Here is a 2,860-nt window from a genome sequence, read left to right as displayed (position 1 = left end):
AGTTTGATATTGTACTAACCGCATGCCGGGAGTAGGAGGTAGTCGAAACCGGTAAGCCGAGTAATGCTTTGCTTCGAAAGTACTGGAACCCGCACCCAACTCCTGGGGCGAGTCGAGTAGTCGCGGAGAATTGGGGATGCGTATGTTTACTTTTGGTGGTCTCACGTTGAGCTCGGCTGACCATATGTCGTTGGGCTGGTTCCTGTAGTTCGAGGCGGGGAGGGGAAAGGTTGGTGCGTGGGGTCCGACGGGGCTTTTGCGTGCCGTGTTGGTCAGGTCCACCTTGCAAGGTTAAATCGGATCGATTCGCCGTCAGTCGCTCTCGGATATGAGCACCTTGATCGCAGCACCACATCGTAGTGATACAATATGGAATATGGATTATACATTTATGATGATGGTTACATTGAATTATAGTATATTTGCTCTACCATGTGTGCTCTAGTTGGTTTAGGCAAATATTAGATTATAGTTAATCTATATAGAACCTGGAGCTAAAATATTGAAAATAAGGATCCACCTTTTAGATGCTTTTTCTGCAAAATAAACCACCAGTCAAATGCATTGCATGTCTAGATATGTGGGCTAAGTATACCCAATAGTCGGTTAAGTCTTGCTGAGTATTAGTTGCTCAGGGTTTGTTGTTTACCCTATTTCAGGTTTAGGAGCTAATTAGGTGTCATATCGGTGGGCTCGATGTGGCGCCTTATCTTCACGTCTCGGTAGTTCTCGTATTATTTAGTTTGTTTTATTTATTCTCTAGTAAAAATGCTCTGTAAGTTAGATTCTCTTCCGTGCTGTCATTTCTTTTTGCGAATTTTAAATTTAAAGCTGTTTTATAAAAGCCTTAATGTTATTTTTCTATTTTATAATATTTTATCATGTTGGTACCTTCTGCGCTCGCCTTCGTGTGAGACTTCTGGTGTGTTTCGATCAGCCTGTGGGTTGGAAACCTGTAAAGTTATACTTAATTAAACTAATGCGCCAAATAATGACGGTTACGCTTAATTAAGCGTTTTAACTCGGCGGTCTGTCACACGACTACCACCACCCCTCGCCGTCGCCCCCTCCGATCCACGATGGATCGGCGTCGCCGGAAATTAACTCCAGTTCCTTTCGTGCTCGATTAGCGTGGGCCCGGCTAAAGCTACTTCGGCCAATGGCCAGACCAGACGTGTATGCGTACTGGTACTGTACGTTCCCCGCCCGACTACAGCTGGGGGTCTGCTCGAAAATAAAGCTACTTGATGACGGGTACGGCGTTGCTGGCATAGATGCATCTACATCTTTTACTTTTCTGTCAGCACCAGTGCGCCTCGTAGGGTTCTGTGAGTTCTCCAAGATTTTATGTAGTAGTATACGGAGGAGGAAGGGAAAGCTAAAGTGCTAAACTGTAGCGCCGCCAGGGTATTTCGCCTCCATTTGACACCGAACCTTGCATTTCTCCTCCTCCGGTCCATCTTACTATTTAGTAATTGGAGGCTCGTTTTGAAACCTTCAGGTGAAGCCACTTATGATTTTTATTGGACAGTCTAAAAGAATAGAGAAATCTTACAAATTCTCACAAAAATCAGAAACATCCGGCCATCAATTCAGTAACTCTAATCATAATAATCATTGGATCTATTCTTTTTTTCTACAAAAATTATCCATCTTTGTCATTATGAAAATAGACTAAAGTAATCCCTACACATGTATCTAACTTACCCAACTCTGCTAATATAAAAAAATAATCTAAAGTAACCCTCTAATCTTCATATAAATTACTCACTTATGCCATTATAAAATAATATCAAATAACCCTAAATTTTCATATATATTATCCAATTATATCATAATAAAAAGTTAAAATAAACACCAAATCTGAATCAAATTACATTATTATAATAATATCTTAAAGCGCATCAATATAAAATTCTAAATTAATATTTCTATCATTATTAATATATTATTTATGTTATTATTTATATAAAAATACTAATCGTAATGTGTGTGTCACCATATATTCATGTATAAGAGAAGAAATAAGAATACCAATTTTCATGCTGTTCACATAGCTCAAATAAAGTGTTCAATTAAGTACATATCAAACATATATGGAGGTATTATGCAAGTGAGAAAAAATTGTTAGTAACTAAACCTATCACATTTATTACAATTACATAATGATAAATATGTATCTTTACAGTACTGGAGTTGAATATTTAATTGGTTAAAGAGAGCGTGAGATAAATATTTATTAGATATCTCATCTCGACAGCATCTCCGGCGAGACTAGGTTTTCCTTGCGGGTTAGAGTCGTGGACTTGGATGTTAAGGTTGGAATTATACGTTGTTTAGCATACTAGGGATTTAGATGGATGGATGGATGGATGGGGGCGTCACTTCAAGGTAATGGTCACAACAGGAGCAATTCGATATGACGGGTTAGCGTTCAGCAAGGACAGATAACGAGAGCCCTTTGAAGGCAATGTGTCGAAGGATGAAGTGCGGCCAAAAAGGTGCTGGTGAGGTTCTCTAACACAGGGAGGAAAACCAGGCGAGGAAGAAGATCCAACTATTATTGAATTTGATTGTCTTGAGTGAACCTGGATGAACTAGGTTTGACCGTAATATAATAAGGAACCTAAATAGACCGATCTGAGCTACCTTAGCTAGTTCATCAGAGCAAAATGCCTTAGTATATGCCCATCCATATTTGACAAGAAAACAAGACTAAATAGAACTATACTTTGGTTGTCAACAAGCGTATGATGCTGCAGGGCTAGACCATGATGACCTAATGTTTGGAGCTTTCCTGTTGTTAGCAAAAAAAACAAATTTTTGATAGGGTATTTCTATTTGTAGTGTACAAAAAAAC

This window comes from Panicum virgatum, chromosome 1N (assembly GCF_016808335.1).
Source record: "Panicum virgatum strain AP13 chromosome 1N, P.virgatum_v5, whole genome shotgun sequence".
In the NCBI taxonomy this organism is placed as follows: domain Eukaryota; kingdom Viridiplantae; phylum Streptophyta; class Magnoliopsida; order Poales; family Poaceae; genus Panicum; species Panicum virgatum.
Note: the sequence above shows the minus strand (reverse complement) of the source record.